The 25,197-nt window shown below is 43.7% G+C and overlaps 1 protein-coding gene across 12 annotated transcripts in view; it reads left to right on the top strand.

Moving 5' to 3' along the window:
- ipo11 (importin 11) overlaps window positions 1-25,197 on the top strand; it is a 548,937-nt gene that overhangs the window by 446,247 nt on the left and 77,493 nt on the right. The window lies entirely within an intron of this gene.

Raw genomic sequence — 25,197 nt, 5'->3', positions numbered from 1 at the left:
CAACTTGTGTCAGCTGCATAGTGCAACAACAAAATGGTTCTCCACACAGGCCATGTATTTATGCTGAACCATTTTAATGCACCTCCAGATGTTCACATCAATATAAAGCACAGACAAAAGCAGAAGTTTGGTTCTCCAGTCAAATATAGAATGGTGCATAGCATTAGAAAATTTAAGAACGTCAATATATCGAAGGAGGAAGTGTTGGGTATCCTAACTTGCATTAAGGTAGACAGCTCCTCAGGGCCGGATGGGATCTATCCCAGGTTACTGCAGGAGGCAAGGAAAGAAATAGCTGGGACCTTAGCAGATAATCCTCATTGACCACAGGCGAGGTCCAGAGGACTGGAGAATAGCCAATGTTGTTCCCTTGTTTAAGAAAGGAAGCAGGGATAATCCAGGAAAATATGGGGCAGTGAGCCTGACATCAGTGGTGGGGAAGCTTTTGGAGAAGATATTGAGGAACAGGATAAATGCACATTTGGAAGAAAATGGATTAGTTACTGACAGGCAGCATGGTTTTTTATGGGAAGGTCATGCATCACCAACTTGATTGAGTTTTATGAAGAGGTGACAATGATAATTGATGAGAGATGGGCTGTGGATGTAGTTTATATGGACTTTAGTAAGGCATTTGACAAGGTCCCACATGGCAGACTGGTACAAAAACTAAAATCACATGGGATTCAGGGTGAGCTGGCTAGATGGATGCAGAACTGGCTTGATTATATAAGACAGAGTAGTGGTGGAGATCTGTAGCTAGTAGTGTTTTGCAGTGATCAGTGCTGGGACCTCTGTTGTTTGTAGTGTATACACGTGATCTGGAGGAAAATGTAGGAGGACTGATTAGTAAGTTTGCGGATGACATGAAGATTGGTGGAGTTGCTGATGGTGCTGGGGAGTGTCAGAGGGTACAACAGGATATAGATAGATTGGAGACTTGGGCACAGAAATGGCAGATGGAGTTAATCCGGACAAATGCAAGGTGATGCATTTTGGAGAATCAAATTTAGGTGCAAATTATACAGTAAATGGCAGAACCCTTAGGGACATTAACATACAGAGGGATCTGGATGTGCAGATCCACAGTTCCCTAAAAGTGGCACCGCAAGTGGCCAAGGTAATTAAGAAGGCATGTGGCATGCTTGCCTCCATCCACCGGGGCATTGAGTACAAAAATAGGAAATCATGTTGCAGCTATATAAAACCTTGGTTAGGCCACATTTGGAGTATTGCATGCAGTTCTGGTTGCTACAGTACCAGAAGGATGTGGAAGCTTTGGAGAGTGCAAAGAAGGTTCAGCAGGATGTTGCCTGGTCTCGAGGGTGTTGACTATGAGGAGAGGTTGAATAAACTAGGATTGTTTTCACCAGAAAGACGGACCTGAGGAGAGACTTGATAGAGGTCTACTAAATTATGAGAGGCATAGACAGGGTGGATAGTCAGACGCTTTTTCCCAGAGTGGAAGTGTCAATTACAAGTGGGTACAGATTCAAAGTGAGAGGGGAAAAGTTTAAGGGAGATTTGCAAGGGAAGTTTTTTACGTGGAGAGTGGTGGGTGCCTGAAACATTCTGCCAGAAGAGGTGGTGTAAGCGGGCACATTAACAACATTTAAGAGGCATCTGGATGGGTGCATGAATAAGGAGGGAATAGAGGGATATAGACCGAGTACGGTCAGAAGGTTATTTTTGTTGTTTAGTTAGGGCATCGTGATCGGCATGAGCTTGGAGGGCTGAAGGGCCTGTTCCTGTGCTGTACGTTTCTTCGTTGTTCTTTTTCTTTGTCAGAGTTAAGAGCAGGAGTAGACTATATAGCCACTTGGGTGTACTCTACCATTCAATACGATTATGATTGATCATCAGTTCTCACTCCACATTTTTACCCACTCATAGCCCTTGATTTCTTGAGAGGTCAAAACTTTGTCTATCTCAGCATAATTATATTTTCACCAATACCGAATTCACAGCACTCTGGGCTAGAGAATTCCAAAGATTACAAATGTAGAAGAATATATTCAATGCTATGAAGTAATGAATGTTCCTGGAACTGGGCAGATCTAAACTCACTGTATATCATGAAAGGATTTGAGCAATTGGCATTCATTTTGCTATATAACATTTACTTGCCATCTTGACTTGATTGAGGTCTTGAGGATTATGAAAGGGTTTGATAGGGTATTCTTCCATTTGTGGGTATGCCCAGAGTTAGGGGCCGTAAATATAAGATGGTCACGAACAAATTCAATAGGGAATTAGGGAGGAACTTCTTTACTCAGGGAGTGGTTAATTTGAGAAACTCACTCTCAGAGGGAATAGGTGAGTGGAATAGCATAGATGCATTTAAGGGGAAACTTGATGAACACATAGGAGGGGAAGGAAATGTTGATGAGGTTTGATGAAAAGGGGTGGGAGGAGGTTCCTGTGGAGGTGGTCAAGGATCTTTTGGGCAGAATGGCCTATTTCTTGTCTGTTAATACTTTAATTGTAAAGAAAAAGAACAGGTAAATTCAAATCTTGATAGCCTCAAACACATTCCTTTATAGCAAGACATTTTTGAATTATTCTGATTCAGACATGAATATTTTCCTGGTTAAACTATTGGAACATTTTCCTAGTTACTCATTTTCTGGGTCCACATTTGAACAATGGAATATTGATGAGTAACCTGCAGGGAATGAGTAGAGGATTTTGTCTGCTTCAGAAAAGCTATGTTTGACTTTGCTGTCTTAGGTTTTGGTAGCCTTTTAAAGTAGCATGACCTTGCAGTGAATGAAACATTTTCATGCTTTGCTGCAATATTTAAAACTATGGAATTTATTTTGTTTACTCTTGATCCTTGAAAGACTGACCACACTTTATGTAATATCCTTACCGACAAAGAGCACATTGTGGACAACAGTCTTGGGATCCTAATTACTGTGTTCTAGTAGTGATCTATTCTGGTAAAGTTTCAGTGCTCCATTTTAAGAATTAACAGCTTTTGAGGAAGGCATAAATATGTTGGAACAATATTGAAGGAAGCATTAAACTTTTAATGTTATCCATAACATGGAAAGATAGGCACGTATTTAGATAAACCAGCTATTCAAAGAGTAGAACAAAATGGAAAGCACCTCAAAGTTAAGTAGGCATATTATTGTGCTTCACTTTTGGGAATAATAACTTTAATTTTCCCAAATTATTCACCCTCTACATAGAAATAAAAATTTAAAATTACTTTCATACATGATTTTTAAAAATCTAACTGAGACACCGACTGTTAAGAATTGTCTGTCTTGGGTTGCCTATTTGATAGATGAGTAGGGTGACCACAGGGGAAGGTAAGTTGAAGGTAGGAAGTCATGTGGTAACATCTCCCAGAATATGTCCTGTCAGAGTTGGCCAACCCTATTAAGACACACAGTTATTGAAGACAACAGTTACAAACCACAGACTTTTGTTTCAGTGACATTTTTATCTAACTTTCTTAAACAAAGCTTTGGTTCAGTTGTTTTGTCACAAGATCCCATAGTCCTCTATTCCGCTTGAATGTTGCTGTAAAACCAATCTCCATTCAGTTCAGGATCACACCTTTTTAGTGCTTCACAAGCTATACTGTCACATTATAGTGGGAGCATACTGATATTTCGATCATATTCCGTAGATCTTGAAATCACTGAAAAGTCCCCAATCAATCTAAATCAGTAACACAATATCCTTTCCTCTGGAACACATTTCAAGCCTTCAGGAAACCGTTTCAGTACTGCCTCAATATCCTGAAATTTTACTAATGTGCTATTTCTGTATTAACGACAATATTCAGTGAAACTGATCTCATGAAAGAAAAGCTGGTGTGATGAAGGCGATCATTGTTGGCGATGCTGTGCTAAATTGCAACATTAATTCTGTCATTGCAGAATGATAATTTAATTCACAATTAAAACATGAGCATCTGTGCTTCATGGTAAAATTTCAAGGTTAAGCTTCAAGAAGAGTATTGTTAACCTGCAATTGTAGCTGATTGTTCTGTAATAATAATGAAGGAGTAACTCAGAACAGTGTTGTTAGCAATCTGCTCTTTAGTTACTGTTGAACGCATGTTCTCAGCAGATTGTGTTATCATGCAGCAGGATTGTATTTATGAGCATTCATCATTGAATATGATTCCCATAAGTGTACGCATTTATATCTGGTAAAAGGTACATCTTGTGTATTATATTCTTCGGTTACAGTTCCAACACCTAGTCCATTTTTATTGATGATTTCCCTAATCGATAAAAAAATTGTAAAGTTTAATAGAAGATTAATTGTGCAATTGAGTTGTCTGCTGGAGGCCAATTGGACCAGTGGGGCAGAATCATCCTAACCTGCAAAATGATTTGATATGGTTTGGTTTGATTTGATTTATTATTGTCAAATGTTATTCAGTGAAAAGTATTATTTCTTGCACGCTATACAAAGCATACCGTTCATAAAGAAAGAAACGAGAGAGTGCAAAATGTAATGTTACAATCATAGCTAGGGTGTAGAGAAAGATCACCTTAATGTCGGTCCATTCAAAAGTCTGACGGCAGGAGGGAAGAAGCTGTTCTTGAGTCGGTTGGTATGTGACCTCAGACATTTGTATTTTTTTCCCAACGGAAGAAAGTGGAAGAGAGAACATCTGGAGTGCATGGAGTCCTTAATTATGCTGGCTGCTTTGCTGAGGCAGCGGGAAGTGTAGACAGAGTCACTGGATGGGAGACTGGTTTATGTGATGGACTAGGCTACATTCACGATCTTTTGTAGTTTCTTGCGGTCTTGGGGAGAGCAGGAGCCATACCAAGCTGTGATACAACCAGAAAGAATGCTTTCTATGGTGCATCTGTAAAAGTTGGTGAGAGTCGTAGCTGACATGTCAAATTTCCTTAGCTTTCTGAGAAAGTAGAGAGGCGTTGGTGGGCTTTCTTAACTGTAGTTAAGAAACTACAGTTTGGCATGGGGGGACCAGGACAGTTTGTTGGTGATCTGGATACCTAAAAACTTGAAGCTCTCAACCCTTTCTACTTCGTCCCGTTGATGTAGACAGGGGCATGTTCTCCACTACGCTTCCTGAAGTCGATGACAACCTTCTTCATTTTGTTGATATTGAGGGAGAGATTATTGTCGCTGCACCAGTTCACCAGATTCTCTATCTCATTCCTGTACTCTGTCTCGTCATTGTTTGAGATCTGTCCCACGATGGTGGTGTTGTCAGCAAACTTGAAAATTGAGTTGGAGGGGAATTTGGCCGCACAGTCATGCGTGTATAAGGAGTATAGTAGGGGGCTGAGAACACAGCCTTGTGGGGCACCGGTGTTGAGGATGATTTTGGAGGGGGTGTTGTTGCCTATCCTTACTAATGTGGTCTGTGAGTTAGGAAATTCAGGATCCAGTCGCAGAGGGAGGAGCCGAGGCCCAGGCCATTGAGTTTGGAGATGAGTTTCTTGGGAATAATGGTGTTGAAAGCTGAGCTGTAGTCAATAAATAGGAGTCTGACATAAGTGTCTTTGTTATCTAGGTGTTCCAGGGTTGAGTGCAGGGCCAGGGAGATGGCGTCTGCTGTGGACCTGTTGCAGCGGTAGGCAAACTGTAGTTGATCCAGGTAGTCCCGGAGGTTGGAATTGATTCGTGCCATGACTAGCCCTTTGAAGCACTTCATAATGATGGATGTCAGAGCCACCGGATGATAGTCACTGAGGCACGCTGCTTGGTTTTTCTTAGCTATTGGGATAATGGTCATCTTCTTAAAGGAGATAGGGACCTCATATTGTTGTAAAGAGAGGTCGATGATGTCTGCGAATACCCCCGCCAGTTGATCTGCGCAGGATCTGAGTGCTCTTCTGGGTATCCCATCTCTGCCAGTCGCTTTCCATGGGTTGACTTTTCGAGAAAGCTGCTCTGACATCTGCAATGGTGACCGCAGATACAGGTTCTTCCAGGGTGGAGGGCATGCTCCTCTTGCTCAAAATGGGCATAGAATGCATTGAACTCATCAGACAGCTTCTTGCAACTGTATAGATGACACATCAGCGAGAGGGACTTCAGGTGCAGGAGTCAATGAGATTGTTAGGAGGAGGGCTGAGAAACAGAGCAGGTACGGAGCACCAGCAGCAGCTTTGATTGAGTGGTAGGTGGCGTGATGTCAGGATGGCCGGGCAGGTAGCTAGGCACCCGAGGATGGTGGTTTGAAAGTTAACCAATCCAACTGCCTTTCCACCTGTCACATGTTTAGAAGGCATCATCACAGCAGTGCAACATTTGGTGCCAAAAAGGTAATGAAAACCTACTTGGAAACATCAAGGGGACAGTGGGGGTGGAGTGGGATACAGGTCTGCTGCATGCAAAGAGTGGATGTTCACTGGGAAGAAGGATGACATTTTACAGGTTTTCTTTCTCCAGTTTATATTGAGCAAGAAGGGAAAAGCTGAAAATCGCGAAATACTCACTGAAAGCAAGCATGCAGGTACAGCAAGCAGTTAGGAAGGCAAATGGTATATTGACCTTTGTTGCAAGAGGGCTTCAGTACAGGAGCAAGGATGGCTTACTGCACCTGTACAGAACCTTACTGAGACCGCCTGGAATATTGTGTACAGTTTTGGTTTCCTTATCTAAGAAAGGATACACCTGTCATAGTGGGAGTGCAGCAAAGGTTCATCAGACCAATTCTTGGTGTGACTGGATTGTCGTATGAGGAGAGATTGGGTTGACTGGGCCTTATTCACTGGAATTTAAAAGAATGAGAGGGGATCTAATTGAAACACACAAAATTCTGACAGGACTGGATGCAGGGATGTTGTTTGGCAAAGGAGTCGAGAACAAGGGTAGAGGTAGCTGAGGGACTTCATTGGTGCATTCTGGGAGAAGTCGGCCCAGCAACATCTAAGAAGTGGGAAGCGAAAGAACCCCTCCAGTGATAAACAGGAGTTAGAGCATATGGTAGAGGTGGCTGAGGGACTTCACTGGTGCATTCTGGGAGAAGTCAGCCCAGCAACATCTACTAAGAAGTGGGAAGCGGAAGATCTGGTGTCAATGAACGGTAAACCCGAAACACTTCATGAGTGTTTCCCTCCCTCCCTCTAACCAAAAGAAAAGGCCACTGTGAGAAGGAAAGAGTGAAGGTAAGTGTTCAATAAAGTTTCTTAAATAATTTAATTGGTGCCAGAAATGTCAGTCAGTGGGGTTAAGTGCTGCATTTCTGAGATATGGGAGATCCGTGATGCTTCCAGTGTCTCGGACAACTATGTGTGCAGGAGGTGCACCCAATTGCAGCTCCTTACAGACCACATGAATAGGTTGGAGCAGCAGTTGGATGCACATAGGAGCATGAAGGTGGCGGAAAGCGTCATAGATAGGAGCTTTAGAGACGTCGTCAGACCCAAGGTGCACAAAGAACAAAGAAAATTACAGCACAGGAACAGGCCCTTCGGCCCTCCAAGCCTGCACCGGCCATGTTGCCTGACTTAACTAAAACCCTCTACCCTTCCGGAAACCATATCCCTCTACCCTTCCGAGAACCATATCCCTCTATTCCCATCCTATTCATGTATTTGTCAAGACGCCCCTTGAAAGTCACTACCGTATCCGGTTCCACTACCTCCCCCAGCAAATGGTTCCAGGCACCCACCACCCTCTCTGAAAAACCTGCCTCGTACATCTCCTTTAAACCTTGCCCCTCGCACCTTAAACCTATGCCCCCTAGTAAGTGACTCTTCCACCTGGGAAAAAGCTTCTGACTATCCACTCTGTCCATGCCTCTCATAATCTTGTAGACTTCTATCAGGTCGCCCCTCAACCTCCGTCATTCCAGTGAGAACAAACCAAGTTTCTCCAACCTCTCCTCATAGCTAATGTCCTCCAGACCAGGCAACATCCTGGTAAATCTTTTCTGTACTCTCTCCAAAGCCTCCACATCCTTCTGGTAGTGTGGCGACCAGAATTGAACACTATATTCCAAGTGCAGCCTAACCGAGGTTCTATATAGCTGCAACATGACTAGCCAATTTTTAAACTCAGTGCCCCGGCCAATGAAGGCAAGCATGCCATATGCCACCTTGACTACCTTCTCCACCTGCATTGCCACTTCCAGTGACCTGTGTATCTGTACACTCAGATCCCTTTGCCTATAAATACTCTGCCATTTACTGTATATTTCTTATCTGTATTAGACCTTCCAAAATGCATTACCTCATTTGTCCGGATTAAACTCCATCTGCCATCTCTCTGCCCAAGTCTCCTGATCTATATCCTGCTGTATCCTCTGATGGTCCTCACCGCTATTTGCAAATCCACCAACGTTTGTGTCGTCCGCAAACTTACTAATCAATCCAGTTACATTTTCCTCCAAATCATTTAGATATATTACAAACAGCAAAGGTCCCAGCACTGATCCCTGAGGAATGCCACTTGTCACAGCCCTCCATTCAGAAACACATCCTTCCACTGCTACCCTCTGTCTTCTATGACCGAGCCAGTTTTGTATCCACTTTGCCAGCTCACCTCTGATCTCATGCGACTTCACCTTCTGCACCAGTCTGGTATGAGGGACCTTGTCAAAGGCCTTACTGAAGTCCATGTAGCAACATTCACTGCCCTACCCTCATCAATCACCTTCGTCACTTCCCCGAAAAACTCAATCAAGTTTGTGAGACATGACCTCCCCTTCACAAAACCATTTTGCCTCTCACTAATACGCCCACTTATTTCCAAGTGGGAATAAACCCTGTCTCGAAGAATCTTCTCCAATAATTTCCCTACCACTGATGTAAAGCTCATCGGCCTGAATCCCTGTCAACTTACACTTGAAAGCCTCCCACATGCCAGATGTGGATTTGCCCTCAAATATCTGCCCCCAATCTACATTCTTCAGTTCCTGCCTAATATTGTTCTAATTAGCCTTCCCCCAATTTAGCGCCTTAACTTGAGGGCTACACTTATCTTTATCCATCAGTACCTTAAAGCTTACTGAATTGTGGTCACTGTTCCCAAAATGCTCCCCTACTGAAAAATCGACCACCTGGCCGGGCTCATTCCCCAATACCAGGTCCAGTATGTCCCTTTCCCTAGTTGGACTATCTACACACTGTTTCAAAAAGCCCTTCTGGGTGCTCCTTACAAACTCTGCCCCATCCACGTCTCTAGCACTAAGTGAGTCCCAGTCAATATAGGGGAAGTTAGAATCTCCCACCACAACAACCCTGTTGCTTTTACACCTTGCCAAAATCTGCCTACATATCTGTTCCTCTATCTCCTGCTGGCAGTTGGATGGCCTATAGTAAACCTCCAACATTGTGACTATACCCTTTCTATTCCTGTGCTCCACCCATATTGCCTCGCTGTATGAGCCCTCTGAGGTGTCCTCCTGCAGTACAGCTGTGCTATTGAAACAAATGTACTTCAGTCCACCAGACCCTCTTTGATTCGCAATCCCACCCTGCCTGCTGTTTCTTTGAGTCTTACCGACCCTACTTTGTGGTTCCCACCCCCCTGCCAAACTAGTTTAAATCCTCCCGTGTGACACTAGCAAACCTCCCGGCCAGAATATTTATGCCCTTCCAGTTTAGATGCAACCCGTCCTTCTTGTACAGGTCCCTCCCACCTGCCCCGGAAGAGACCCCAGTGCTCCAGGTATCTGAAACCCTCCCTCCTACACCAGCTATTCAGCCACGTAATGAGCTGCATTATCTTAATATTCCTAGCCTCACTAGCACGTGGTACAGGGAGTAATCCTGAGATTACAACCCTAGAGGTCCTGCTTTTTAACTTTCTACCTAATTACCAAGTGAAGGTGCTAAATTGGGGGAAGGCTAATTACAACAATATTAGGCAGGAACTGAAGAATGTAGATTGGGGGCAGATGTTTTAAGGGCAAATCCACATCTGGCATGTGGGAGACTTTCAAGTGTAAGTTGATAGGGATTCAGGACCGGCATATTCCTGTAAGAATGAAGGATAAATATGGCAAGTTTTGGGAACCTTGGATAACGAGAGATATTGTGTGCCTAGTCAAAGTGAATAAAGGAAGCATTTGTCAAGGCTAGAAGGCTGGGAACACATGAAGCAAGTGTGGAATACAAGGAAAGTGGAACGGAACTTAAGCATGGAGTAAGAAGAGCTAAAAGGGGTCACAAAACCATTGGCCGGCAGGATTAAGGAAAATCCCAAGACTTTTCATATATATATAAAGAGCAAGAGGGTAGCCAGGGAGAGGGTTGGCCCACTCAAGGACAGAGCAGGGAATCTGAATGGAGCCAGAAGAAATGGGCAAGGTATTAACTGTGTACTTTGCGTCAGTATTCATCAAAGAGAAGGACTTGGTGGATGATGAATCTGGGAAAGAGTGTGTAGATAGTTTGAGTCATGTTGAGATCAAAAAGGAGGAGGTATTGGAGTTCTTGAGAAACATTAAGGTAGACAAGTCCCCAGGGCCTGATGGGATATAGCCCAGAATGCTGCGAGAGGCAAGGGAGGAAATTGCTAGGCCTTTGAGAGAAATCTTTGTATCCTCACTGGCTGCAGGGGAGGTCCCAGAGGATTGGAGAGCAATGAATGTTGTTCCTTTGTTTAAAAAGGGTAGCAAGAATAATCCAGGTAATTACAGGCCGGTAGCCTTACGTCAGTGGTAGGGAAATTATTGGAAAGGATTCTTCGAGACAGAATTTACTCCCACTTGGAAATAAGTGGACATATTAGCGAGAGGCAACATAGTTTTGTGAACCATGTTGCCTCTCAACAATCAAGTCTCTCTAACTTGATCGAGTTTTTCGAGGAAGTGACGAAGATGATTGATATGGGTAGGGCAGTAGATGTTGTCCACATGAACTTCAGGAAAGCCTTTGACAAGGTCCCTCATGGCAGACTGGTGCAGAAGGTGAAGTCACAGGGATCAGAGGTGAGCTGGCAAGATGGATACAGATCTGGCTCGGTCATAGAAGTGGAGATGTCGGCATTGGACTGGGGTAAGCACAGTAAGAAGTCTCACAACACCAGGTTAAAGTCCAACAGGTTTATTTGGTCCCCTTGTAAATGGGTGACTTGCAAATAAACCTGTTGAACTTTAACCTGGTGTTGTGAGACTTATTACTCAGCCATAGAAGACAGAAGGTAGCAGTGGAAGAGTGCGTTTCTGAATGGAGGGCTTCTGACAAGTGGTGTTCCTCAGGGATCACCTTTGCTGTTTGTGATATATATAAATGATTTGGAGGGAAATGTAACTGGTTTGATTAGAAAGTTTGCGGACGACAAAAGGTTGGTGGATTTGCGGATAGCGATGAGGACCATCAGAGGAAAAAGCAGGATTTAGATTGGTGGGAGACTTGGGCGGAGAGATGGCAGATGAAGTTTAATCCAGAGAAATGTGAGATAATGCATTTTGGAAGGTCTAATACAAATAGGAAATATACAGTAAATGGCAGAACCCTTAAGAGTATTGATAGGCAGAGGGATCTGGTGCACAGGTCACTGAAAGTGGCAACACAGGTGGAGAAAGTAGTCAAGAAGGCATATGGCCTACTTGCCTTCGTCAGCCGGGGCATTGAGTTTAAAAATTGGCAATCATGTTGCAGCTTTATAGAACCTTTAGTTAGGCCGCACTTGGAATATAGTGTTCAATTCTGGTCGCCACACTACCAGAAGGATGTGGAGGCTTTCGAGAGGGTACAGAAAAGATTTACCAGGATGTTGCCTGGCATGGAGGGCATAAGCTATGAGGAGAGGTTGGAGAAACTTGGTTTGTTCTCACTGGAGTGACGGAGGTTGAGGGGCGACCTGATAGAAGTCCACAAGATTATGAGGGGCATGGACAGAGTGGATAGTCAGAAGCTTTTTCCCAGGGTGGAAGAGTCAATTACTAGGGGGCATAGGTGTAAGGCGTGAGGGGCAAGGTTTAAAGGAGATGTACGAGGCAAGTTTTTTTACACAGAGGGTGGTGGGTGCCTGGAACTCGCTGCCAGGGGAGGTAATAGAAGCAGGTACGATAGTGACTTTTAAGGGGCGTCTTGACAAATACATGATTAGGATGGGAATAGAGGGATATGGTCCCCAGAAGGGTAGGGGGTTTTAGTTCAGTCTGGCAGCATGGTCGGTGCAGGCTTGGAGGCCGAAGGGCCTGTTCCTGCTGTGCTGTAATTTTCTTTGTTCTAAGGGGGGGGGGGGGCGGGTCACAGTCTCAAGATACGGGGTAAGCCATTTAGGATTGGCGTGGATTGGAGATTGGCTATCCGACAGGAAGCAGAGAGTGGGAATAAATGGGCGCTTTTCTGGTTGGCAGATGGTAACTAGTGGCGTGCCGCAGGGATCGGTACTGGGGCCTCAACTATTTACCATTTATATAGATGATCTGGAGGAGGGGACTGAGTGTAGGGTAACAAAGTTTGCAGACGACACAAAGATAAGTGGAAAAGTGAATCGTGTGGAGGGCGTAGAAGGTCTGCAGAGAGATTTGGACAGGCTGGGTGAGTGGGCGAGGATCTGGCAGATGGAGTATAACGTTGACAAATGCGAGGTTATTCACTTTGGAGGAAATAATAGCAAATTGGATTATTATCTAAATGGAAAAAAATTACAACATGCTACTGTGCAAAGGGACCTGGGGGTCCTTGTGCATGAGATGCAAAAACCCAGTCTGCAGGTGCAACAGGTGATCAAGAAGGCAAATGGGATGGTGGCCTATATCGCAAGGGGGATAGAATATAAAAGCAAAGATGCCTTGCTGCATCTGTACAGGGCATTGGTGAGGCCGCAGCTGGAATACTGTGTGCAGTATTGGTCCCTTTATTTGCGGAAGGATATATTGGCCTTGGAGGCAGTGCAGAGAAGGTTCACCAGGTTGATACCAGAGATGAGGGGTGTTGATTATGAGGAGAGACTGAGCAGATTGGGTTTGTACTCGTTGGAATTTAGAAGGCTGAGGGAGGATCTTATAGAGACCTATAAGATAATGAAGGGGCTGGACAGGGTAGAGGTGGAGAAATTCTTTCCACTTAGAAAGGAAGCTAGAACTAGAGGGCACAGCCTCAAAATAAAGGGGGTCAGTTTAGGACAGAGTTGAGGAGGAACTTCTTCTCTCAGAGGGTGGTGAATCTCTGGAATTCTCTGCCCACTGAAGTGGTGGAGGCTACCTCATTGAATATGTTTAAATCACGATAGATGGATTCCTGATCGGTAAGGGAATTAAGGGTTATGGGGATCAGGCGGGTAAGTGGAACTGATCCACTTCAGATCAGCCATGATCTTATTGAATGGCGGGGCAGGCTCAAGGGGCTAGATGGCCTACTCCTGCTCCTATTTCTTATGTTCTTATGATTGAAATGAGGAAAAACATCTTCACTCAGAGGATGGTGAACCTGTTGGATTCTCTACCACAGAAGGTTGTGGAGGCTAAGCCTCCAAATATATTTAAGAAGGAAATCGATAGATTTGTAGAATCTAAAAGTGTCAAGGTGTATGGGGAGAGCGCAGGAGTTATTTGAAATAAAGGATCAGCCATGATCATATTGAATAGTGGAGCAGGTTCAAAGGCTTACTCCTGCTCTTTTCTATGTTTTTGAGGAAACTATGGAAACATTGGGATTTTTAATGAAAATGCAGAGTCTTCCAACAAAACTGGGAAGTCTGGTCCCTTTGTAAATGGGTGACTTGCATCGCAGGTTGTTAAAGTAGATGTGCTGATATTGGCAAGGCTTGCCACAAGGTTCCAATCTTTTCTAAATATGGGGTTGGTGGCAGAGGATTGGATAGTGGTGAATGTGATACTTCCATTCAAGAATGGATATAAGGACATTTTACAAACTACAGATTGGTCCGTTTAACATCAGTGGTGGGTAAAGCTCTGGAAATTATGATGAGAGAAAAAAATCAGAAGACACTTGGAGAGGTTTTAGTGACTCGGGGAAAGCCATCATGGATTTATAAAAGTTAGATCATGCTTGACTAATCTAATTGGTACTTTGGATAAAGTAACAAGGTTTGAACTAATGGCAATTGTACTAGCAAACCACTTCTTTCAGGAAGAAATATACTTTACAAGTGAGGGAAATGCAGTAAATGTAGTGTGCGCAGACATTAAGAAAACCCTTCATTGGGTATTATGTGTCAGGTTAATCAGTTAATCAGTGATCCAACAGGAAGCAATTTAAGGGAGGGAAGATGACAAACTGGATTTAAAATTGGTTCCAGGGAGAAAACAGAGTAGGAGTTAAGATCAGTATTCAGAATGGCAGCAATGCTGCATAGATTTCAGTCCTAGAGCCACTTCTGTTCACTATGTATATCAGTAAATTAGGTAAAGTGCTTGAGGAAGTGGTAAAATTTGCAAATTATATCAAACTAGGAAGCATAGTTAATTGTATAAAAGATCAAAGAAAGCTGCAAAGGGATTTTCGTAAAACAAAGGAATAATCTAAAATGTGGCAGATGGAATTCAATGTGTGAAGTGATGCATTTTAGTTTCAAAAAGCAGTAATCATACTCTGAAGAGATTCACATTAAAGACAGTAGTTCAACTTGAAATGGCCAGAGAAAGCAAGCTAATGGATTTTCTAGATGTTACTGGATATCAAAAGTCACGAGTTAATGCCAACTTTGTGTAGAATCTTTTTAAGATCTCCATCAAAAGTACTGTGTTCGGTATTAAGTTTTCAGTCTTCATTTTCAAAGAACAAAAATAACAAAGAAAATTACAGCACAGGAACAGGCCCTTAGGCCCTCCAAGCCTGCACTGAACATGCTGCCCAACTGAACTAAAAACCCCTACCCTTCTGGGTACCATATCCCTCTATTCCCATCCTATTCATGTATTTGTCCAGATGGCCCTTAAAACTCACTAGCATATCTGCTTCCACTACCTCCCCCAGCAGCAAGTTCTAGGCACCCACTACCCTCTGCATAAAAAAACTTGCCTCATACATCTCCTTTAAACCTTGCCCCCTCGCACCTTAAACCTATGCCCCCTAGTAATTGACTCTTCCACCCTGGGAAAAACTTCTGACTATCCACTTTGTCCATGCCCCTCATTATCTTGTAGACTTCTATCAGGTCGCCCCTCGACCTCTGTCGTTCCAGTGAGAACAAACCAAGTTTCTCCAACCTCTCCTCATAGCTGCAACATCCTGGTAAATCTTTTCTGTACCCTCTCCAAAGTCTACACATCCTTCTGGTAGTTTGGTGACCAGAATTGAACACTATATTCCAAGTGCGGCCTAACTAAGGTTCTATAAAGCTACAACATGACTTGCCAATTTTTAAACTCAATGCCCCAGCCGATGAAGGCAAGCATGCCATATGCCTTCTTCACTACCTTCTCCACCTGCATTGCCACTTTGTGACCTGTGTACCTGTACACCAGATCCCTCTGCCTATCAATACTTTTAAGGGTTCTGCCATATACTGTATATTTCCTATCTTTATTAGATCTTCCAAAATGCATTATCTCACATTTGACCGGATCAAACTCCATCTGCCATCTCTCCGCCCAAGTCTCCAACCTATCTATATCCTGCTGTATCCTCTGATGGTCCTCATCGCTATCCACAAAAGTCTACTATCGGCAGACCATTACTTTAGAGGGGTACATTGAAAGTCGCAATAGTCCCAGAGGACCATAAACTGCTCCCCGCCCTTTTTACGAGATTGGTGGTGATTTAACCTGAGGGTCACCACAGGCGAGAGGCAAGGTTGAGAAGGCAGTCCTTCATGGATCACCTCAGCCGGTATGGAAATTGAACCTGTGCTGTTGGTGTCACTCCACATCACGAACGAGCTGTCCAGTCAACTGAGCTAAGTTAATTTGTATAAGTATTGCCAAGATAGATGGAAGCAGACTATTTTCAGTTCTTGAGGGATCTAGAAGGAGAGGCCATTGATGCAAACTTCAATACAAAGAACCGATGCAGCAAAAATGTCTTTACATAGTATTGTGAGACTGTTTTGCAGTATTGCTGATTAAGGCAAAAATTGTGCTAATATTCAAGATTAGATTGGATAGGTGAACAAGAACAAAGAGAACAAAGAACAATACAGCACAGGAACAGGCCCATCGGCCCTCCAAGCCCGTGCTGCTCCCTGGTCCAAACTAGACCATTCTTTTGTATCCCTCCATTCCCACTCCGTTCATATGGCTATCTAGATAAGTCTTAAACATTCCCAGTGTGTCCGCCTCCACCACCTTGCCTGGCAGCACATTCCAGGCCCCCACCACCCTCTGTGTAAACTATGTCCTTCTGATATCTGTGTTAAACCTCCCCCCCTTCACCTTGAACCTATGACCCCTCGTGAACGTCACCACCGGCCTGGGGAAAAGCTTCCCGCCGTTCACCCTATCTATGCCTTTCATAATTTTATACGCCTCTATTAAGTCTCCCCTCATCCTCCGTCTTTCCAGGGAAAACAACCCCAGTTTACCCAATCTCTCCTCATAACTAAGCCCTTCCATACCAGGCAACATCCTGGTAAACCTCCTCTGTACTCTCTCCAAAGCCTCCACGTCCTTCTGGTAGTGTGGCAACCAGAACTGGGCGCAGTATTCCAAATGCGGCCGAACCAACGTTCTATACATCTGCAACATCAGACCACAACCTTTATACTCTATGCCCCGTCCTATAAAGGCAAGCATGCCATATGCCGCCTTCACCACCTCCTCCACCTGTGACGTCACCTTCAAGGATCTGTGGACTTGCACACCCAGGGCCCTCTGCGTATCTACACCCTTTATGGTTCTGCCATTTATCGTATAGCTCCTCCCTACATTATTTCTACCAAAATGCATCACTTCGCATTTATCAGGATTGAACTCATCTGCCATTTCTTTGCCCAAATTTCCAGCCTATCTATATCCTTCCGTAGCTTCTGACAATGCTCCTCACTATCTGCAAGTCCTGCCAATTTTGTGTCGTCCGCAAACTTACTGATCACCCCAGTTACACCTTCTTCCAGATCGTTTATCTAAATCACAAACAGCAGAGGTCCCAATACAGAGCCCTGCGGAACACCACTAGTCACAGGCCTCCAGCTGGAAAAAAACCCTTCCACTACCACCCTCTGTCTTCTGTGACCAAGCCAGTTCTCCACCCATCTCGCCACCTCCCCCTTTATCCCATGAGATCCTACCTTTTTCACCAGCCTACCATGAGGGACTTTGTCAAGCCCTTTACTAAAGGCCATGTAGATGACATCCACGGCCCTTCCCTCGTCAACCATTCTAGTCACTTCTCCAAAAAACTCCACCAGGTTAGTGAGACATGACCTCCCTCTCACAAAACCATGCTGACTATCGTTAATGAGTTTATTCCTTTCTAAATGCGCATACATCCTATCTCTAAGAATCCTCTCCAACAACTTCCCCACCACGGACGTCAAGCTCACCGGCCTATAATTACCCAGGTTATCCTTCCTAACCTTCTTATATAACAGGACCACATTAGCTATCCTCCAATCCTCTGGGACCTCACCTGTGTCCAGTGACGAGACAGAGATTTGCGTCAGAGGCCCAGCAATTTCATCTCTCGTCTCCCTGAGCAGCCTTGGATCGATTCCATCAGGCCCTGGGGATTTGTCAGTCTTTATATTCTCTAACAAAGCTAACACTTTCTCCCTTGTAATGGAGATTTTCTCCAACGGTGCAACACTCCCCTCCGAGACACTCCCAGTCAACACATCCCTCTCCTTTGTGAATACCGACGCAAAGTATTCATTTATAATCTCCCCTACTTCTTTGGGCTCCAAGCATAATTCCCCACTTTTGTCCCTGAGGTCCGATTTTTTCCCTGACAACCCTTTTGTTCCTAACGTAATAATAAAATGACTTGGGATTCTCTTTAATCCTGTCTGCCAAAGACATTTCGTGACCCCTTTTTGCCCTTCTAATTCCCCGTTTGAGTTCTTTCCTACTTTCTTTGTACTCCTCCAGAGCTCCCTCCGTTTTTAGCTGCCTGGACCTAACATACGCCTCTCTTTTCTTTTTGACCAGTCCCTCAATTTCCCTGGTTATCCACGGTTCTCGAATCCTACCCTTCCTATCCTTTTTTACAGGCACATGCCTGTCCTGCAGCCCTAACAACTGTTCCTTAAAAGACTCCCACATGCCAGATGTGGATTTACCCTCAAACAGCCTCTCCCAATCAACAGCTGCCAATTTCTGCCTAATCCCACTAAAGTTAGCCTTCCCCCAATCCAACACCTTACCCTTGGGACACCACTCATCCTTTTCCATCACTATCCTAAAGCTAACAGAATTGTGGCCACTATTTGCCACATGTTCCCCTACCGAAACTTTGAAGACCTGACCGGGCTCATTCCCCAATACTAGGTCCAGTATAGCCCCCTCTCTAGTCGGGCTATCTACATATTGTTCCAAAGAACCCTCCTGTTCGCATTTTACAATTCCTCCCCATTCAGAGTCCCAGCTCTCAGCGATTTCCAATCTATACCAGGGAAATTGAAGTCTCCCACTATAACAAGCCTATTTTTCCTGCACCTATCCAGTATCTCCTAACATATCCGTTCTTCCACTTCCCTTGGGCTGTTGGGGGGCCTGTAGTATACCCCCAACATAGTGACTGCGCCCTTCCTGTTTCTAAGCTCCACCCAGAGTGACTCGTTACACAACCCCTCTGAATTGTCCTCCCTCTGCACCGTTGTAATATGCTCTCCAACTAATACTGCTACTCCCCAACCTCTTTTGGCCCCTCCTCTGTCTCGCCTAAAACACTTGTACCCCGGAATATTCAGCTGCCAGTCCTGTCCCTCTTTCAACCAAGTCTCTGTCACCGCAACCAAATCCACAGGTGGATGAAGATTTGGAAAAGTGGTTGGTGAGACCATTTATTTTTCCACATGGAGGAGAAGCGCTAACATTGTTTGCTTAAGTCAAATGGTCTGCATCCATGTTGTGACTTCTGTGCATCTATATGTATAGTATAGGTGGCTTTCCATAATTGACTTCATTTCTTACACATGTCTGGGTAAAGTGATCGATAATGTATTATGCAACTCAATTCATTTTGGCAGTAATTATCTGAAAATGGATGTACCAGGGTTTTTATTCTGATACGGGTATAGGTGTTTCTTGGAGAATATTACTTGTGTTTCCCAGAAAGGAAATGATATAATAATGATATAAAACATGATCTAGCCTTGCTTAATTTAATTTGACATCTAGTCATTAAGGTAAGAAAGGCTTTTAAAGATGGTACAGTTAGCTTTTCTCATGAGATTCATTAATTCAAAGAAAATCTGGTGACAAAAGCATATAACAAATAGCCAGAAAATTAATATTGGAGTTAACTTATGTTCATCATCTCTAATATTAAAGAGGGGTTCAGCTGGCAAAAAAATATTTAATTCCTTTTTTAATCGATTCATAATTTGACAACTTCAGTGCTGTACAATGCAGTTTCCTCATTGTACTCCTTATTTTTGGTAAAAATTTGGGTGTCAATCTTTGCACAGGTATAATGTAGCTTCTTTTGTGCGACTTGCCCTTGTCTGTTTAATTTCTGAGAGCTTTTGCATGGCAAGTTGCTGCAGGTGAAAGATTGAAGCGTGGCATCCGGGAGCAATGTGAATAACAAAAGCAATTGTTAATCGGATTGAAGGATTGCAAAATAAAGGACGTTAAATTAGTGGGTGAATTCGATGTCAAATTGGGCACAAAAACTAGAAATAAAGAGAGGAAAAGAAAGATTGAATTTAGAGAAATCGACAAAGAAAAGGTTAAATTAAAAGATCGTTTTATTTTATATCTTCAACAATTGAAAGCCAAATGAATGAGACCTTGCATTTGTAAAAGTTAATTTGCAGTGCCAGAGAGGTTGTTTGCTAATAACTAAGATTGATCTTGCCATTAGGAATGATACATAAAGCTGAAATGGGAAAAGCTGAACTTTCTGCAGTGAGTTTATATCTACAATCAGATATAGGTACAAGAACTTCTGGCCATTCAATTATTGAATAAGATGGAATGGTGGTGTGGTCGGACAAACATTTTCACACAGACGCTCTTAACCCCCCCAAGATTGTCCACCATCTCAAGACACAAGTCAGGAATGTAATGGAATACTCTCCACTTGCCTGGATGAGTGCAGTTATAACAATGCTCAAGAAGTTTGATACCATCCAGGACAAAGCAACTTGCTGATTGCTAACCCTTCATTCCCTCCAACCAGCCTCCCATCCATTGATTCTGTCTACACTTCCCACTGCCTCAGCAAAGCAGCCAGCATAATTAAGGACCCCTTGCACCCCGGACATTCTCTCTTCCACCTTCTTTCAGGAAAAAGATACAAAAGTCTGAGGTCACATACCCACCGACTCAAGAACAGCTTCTTCCCTGCTGCTGTCAGACTTTTGAATGGACCTACCTTGCATTAAGTTGATCTTTCTCTACAACATAGCTATGACTGTAACACTACATTCTGCACTCTCTCATTTCCTTCTCTATGAACGGTATGTTTTGTCTGTATAGCATGCAAGAAACAATACTTTTCACTGTATATTAATACATGTGACAATAAATGAAATCAAATCAAAAAATGAACAGGTGCAGCCATGTGTACCATCTACAAGATGCATTTCAAGAACTCACCTTGGGCAGCACATTCCGAATCCATGATCACTACCATCTAAAAGGACAACAGAGCAGATACCTGGGAACAGCACCACTTGGTGGTTCCCCTCCAAGTCATTCAAGTTTAATTAATACAGCTTCACACAATGGAGGTGATTCTAGATTACCATGAAGCTGCAGTGGCTTTATGCGTTCCTTTAGTAGTACATTGGTGAAAAGGCTAGCAATGTCAGATGAACACATGGACACGGCATCACTACTGATATGTGAAGTAATCCTTCACCATGTATGTGGAAAACTTGCTCAAAACTGGTTGTAGCAACTCGCTCAACCATTTACATTTGGTATTCTTTGAGAATTGTTCTGAGTACATGTTGAAAAACTTCAGCAACATATGTCTTTCTTTAACAATACTTTGTGTATTTGATAGAACCTGAAATTACTATTAATAACAATTTAAACTTGTGAAATTCCTGGATTGTTTGACAATGAATATTAGGTCTACAAGTGTAGAGGCTGGGGACGAGCTTGGGGCTGGGACAAGGGTGGCAAAGAAGAAGAGCACTCTGGGTGAGGATGACCTCACTGGGCCTGGAGGTCTGGAGTGCTTATACCTCAATGCAAGGAGCGTAGCAGGTAAGACAGACGAACTTAGGACCTTAATGCTCACGAGGAATTTGGATGTGGTTGCGGTGACAGAGACTTGGTTGAAAGAGGGACAGGACTGGCAGCTGAATATTCCGGGGTACAAGTGTTTTAGGCGAGACAGAGGAGGGGCCAAAAGAGGTGGGGGAGTAGCAGTGTTAGTTGGAGAGCATATTACAGCGGTGCAGAGGAAGGACAATTCAGAGGGGTCGTGTAACGAGTCACTCTGGGTGGAGCTTAGAAACAGGAAGGGCGCAGTCACTATGTTGGGGGTATACTACAGGCCCCCCAACAGCCCAAGGGAAGTGGAAGAACGGATATGTCTGGAGATACTGGATCGGTGCAGGAAAAATAGGGTTGTTGTAGTGGGAGACTTCAATTTCCCTGGTATAGACTGGAAATCGCTGAGAGCTGGGACTCTGAATGGGGAGGAATTGTAAAATGCGTACAGGAGGGTTCTTTGGAACAATATGTAGATAGCCCGACTAGAGAGGGGGCTATACTGGACCTAGTATTGGGGAATGAGCCCGGTCAGGTCTTCAAAGTTTCGGTAGGGGAACATGTGGCAAATAGTGACCACAATTCTGTTAGCCTTAGGATAGTGATGGAAAAGGATGAGTGGTGTCCCAAGGGTAAGGCGTTGGATTGGGGGAAGGCTAACTTTAGTGGGATTAGGCAGAAATTGGCAGCTGTTGATTGGGAGAGGCTGTTTGAGGGTAAATCCACATCTGGCATGTGGGAGTCTTTTAAGGAACAGTTGTTAGGGCTGCAGGACAGGCATGTGCCTGTAAAAAAGAAGGATAGGAAGGGTAGGATTCGAGAACCGTGGATAACCAGGGAAATTGAGGGACTGGTCAAAAAGAAAAGAGAGGCGTATGTTAGGTCCAGGCAGCTAAAAACGGAGGGAGCTCTGGAGGAGTACAAAGAAAGTAGGAAAGAACTCAAACGGGGAATTAGAAGGGCAAAAAGGGGTCACGAAATGTCTTTGGCAGACAGGATTAAAGAGAATCCCAAGTCATTCTATTCATACGTTGGGAACAAAAGGGTTGTCAGGGAAAAAATCGGACCTCAGGGACAAAAGTGGGGAATTATGCTTGGAGCCCAAAGAAGTAGGGGAGATCCTAAATGAATACTTTGCGTCGGTATTCACAAAGGAGAGGGATGTGTTGACTGGGAGTGTCTCGGAGGGGAGTGTTGAACCGTTGGAGAAAATCTCCATTACAAGGGAGGAAGTGTTAGCTTTGTTAGAGAATATAAAGACTGACAAATCCCCAGGGCCTGATGGAATCTATCCAAGGCTGCTCAGGGAGACGAGAGATGAAATTGCTGGGCCTCTGACGCAAATCTCTGTCTCGCCACTGGACACAGGTGAGGTCCCAGAGGATTGGAGGATAGCTAATGTGGTCCCGTTATTTAAGAAGGGTAGGAAGGATAACCTGGGTAATTATAGGCCGGTGAGCTTGACGTCCGTGGTGGGGAAGTTGTTGGGAGAGGATTCTTAGAGATAGGATGTATGCACATTTAGAAAGGAATAAACTCATTAACGATAGTCAGCATGGTTTTGTGAGAGGGAGGTCATGCCTCACTAACCTGGTGGAGTTTTTTGAAGAAGTGACTAGAATGGTTGACGAGGGAAGGGCCGTGGATGTCGTCTATATGGATTTTAGTAAAAGGCTTGACAAAGTCCCTCATGGTAGGCTGGTGAAAAAGGTAGGATCTCATGGGATAAAGGGGGAGGTGGCTAGATGGGTGGAGAACTGGCTTGGTCACAGAAGACAGAGGGTGGTAGTGGAAGGGTTTTTTTCTGGCTGGAGGCCTGTGACTAGTGGTGTTCCGCAGGGCTCTGTATTGGGACCTCTGCTGTTTGTGATTTATATAAACGATCTGGAAGAAGGTGTAACTGGGGTGATCAGTAAGTTTGCGGACGACACAAAATTGGCAGGACTTGCAGATAGTGAGGAACATTGTCAGAAGCTACAGAAGGATATAGATAGGCTGGAAATTTGGGCAAAGAAATGGCAGATGGAGTTCAATCCAGATAAATGCGAAGTGATGCATTTTGGTAGAAATAATGTAGGGAGGAGCTATACGATAAATGGCAGAACCATAAAGGGTGTAGATACGCAGAGGGACCTGGGTGTGCAAGTCCACAGATCCTTGAAGGTGACGTCACAGGTGGTGAAGAAGGCATATGGCATGCTTGCCTTTATAGGACGGGGCATAGAGTATAAAAGTTGGGGTCTGATGTTGCAGATGTGTAGAACGTTGGTTCGGTCACATTTGGAATACCACGTCCAGTTCTGGTTGCCACACTACCAGAAGGACGTGGAGGCTTTGGAGAGAGTACAGAGGAGGTTTACCAGGATGTTGCCTGGTATGGAGGGGCTTAGTTATGAGGAGAGATTGGGTAAACTGGGGTTGTTCTCCCTGGAAAGACGGAGGATGAGGGGAGACTTAATAGAGGTGTATAAAATTATGAAAGGCATAGATAGGGTGAATGGTGGGAAGCTTTTCCCCAGGTCAGTGGTGATGTTCACGAGGGGTCATAGGTTCAAGGTGAAGGGGGGGAGGTTTAACACAGATATCAGAAGGACATATTTTACACAGAGGGTGGTGGGGGCCTGGAATGCGCTGCCAGGCAAGGCGGACACACTGGGAACGTTTAAGACTTATCTAGATAGCCATATGAACGGAGTGGGAATGGAGGGATACAAAAGAATGGTCTAGTTTGGACCAGGGAGCGGCATGGGCTTGGAGGGCCGAAGGGCCTATTCCTGTGCTGTATTGTTCTTTGAATGAATTGAGTGTTGCTTTTAGCTACTACATTGCTGATGAGAATTTTAAAAATGGTAAAAAAATAAGTTGTTATATGCTTGTTGAATATGAAGTAAATTTAGTATTTTTTCATGAAGTCAGCAGTGATCAATCTGTAAATTTGCAGATATACAATAATTAAAATTAGAATTGAAAAGTGTGGGGATTGTCTTGTCCAATATGCCAGTGTCATATTGGCTCAGTTGGTGGCGCTATTGTCTCTGAGTCAGAGGTTGTGGGTTCATGCCCCCCCCCCCTCCAGCAGCATTTAAATATGTAATCTAGGCTGATGTTTCAGTGCAGTACAAAGGAGATACTACCATATCAGAGGTTAAATTGAAGCTCTGTCTACTTGATCAGCTGGCTGTTAAACTCCCTTGGCAATATTCGAAGAAAAGCAAGGCGTTCTGACCCTTAAGTAACTGTGCCAAGAAAGATTAACTAATCATTCATCTTGTTGCTGTCTCCAGAACCCTGGCATATGATTTTGTTTTCTACATTTGTCCATATAACATCCACTGCATTTCAAAATTTATTGTACGTTAGTGTCCGGTATTTTGCTATTACAGGTACACAGGCCTATGTAATTGTAGATATTTTCTATGACTTTGGTGCTCCTACTTTATTGAAATAGATGAATAATAGCTTCAAAGTGGAATCCTATAGCTAAGCTTATCATATCAATTAATTCTTCTCAAAATATTGTGCTACTTTAGCAAGCAGGAAATGAAATTTATAGCACTTACCCCATACCATATTTCCCCCTAAATCTATCCAACAAAAATATAATGAAATCTGATAAAAATTAGAACCATTTGCTCTCTATTACAGCTTATAAACATTTGTGTTCCAACAGCCTCAAAAAACCATCAGAATTGATTGTATGATTTTGCTGACTTTGAGTCCATATCATGGTTATGGCATATTTAAACATGTTTTTGAAGAACAGAATAACAGTACAGTAAATAGTCACCAAGGCTTGTATGCTCTTAGGAATCCCTCTAAAGATACTGTTGGAGTTGCTACCACAGGAGTAAACTAAACATTTCAAACTAGATCAGGAGCACCTCAGCAGTAGAAGTATATTTTGCATCATTTATCTTCTACTTGAGTCTTATCGTATATCCCTGAACTTTGTTATTCAGCATCAACTGTCTATGCAATTTCTCAATTATCTTCAG

The sequence above is a fragment of the Mustelus asterias genome, chromosome 1 (genome assembly GCF_964213995.1).
Source record: "Mustelus asterias chromosome 1, sMusAst1.hap1.1, whole genome shotgun sequence".
Classification (NCBI taxonomy): Eukaryota; Metazoa; Chordata; class Chondrichthyes; order Carcharhiniformes; family Triakidae; genus Mustelus; species Mustelus asterias.
This window is presented reverse-complemented; position numbering and strand designations above follow the sequence as displayed.